The sequence below is a fragment of the Penaeus monodon genome, chromosome 25, assembly GCF_015228065.2.
Source record: "Penaeus monodon isolate SGIC_2016 chromosome 25, NSTDA_Pmon_1, whole genome shotgun sequence".
Lineage (NCBI taxonomy): Eukaryota > Metazoa > Arthropoda > Malacostraca > Decapoda > Penaeidae > Penaeus > Penaeus monodon.
Genome location: NC_051410.1, coordinates 6841593 through 6841980, shown reverse-complemented (window position 1 = coordinate 6841980; position 388 = coordinate 6841593).

Here is a 388-nt window from a genome sequence, read left to right as displayed (position 1 = left end):
AGACATCGCCCCGGGCATACCGCGACGCCTTCGCAGAATATGTTAATTCGTGGAACGAAATCTTCCCGACATGTCACTCGCCATCACGTAAAGTAAATCCCATTCCCTTTGAGCGAGTCCTTGTTTAATTATAATAATGTTCTCCATTCTCTCTAACCAAAGAAAACGTCAATTTGTCAGCACATTAAAGGGGGACTGATGAAGTGTCACAAACCCGGACGCGCGCTGACAGATCCACGACATGCGGCAGCTGACAAGAATCGCATTTTGTTTTGAGGTGTGAGGGAAGATGAAACCCGTTTCAAATTAGTATGCGTGGCTATTTGTCACTCGGGGATATCAAAGCGTCAGGTTTTGGACAAAATATAAAAAAAAGAGGGGAAAGAAA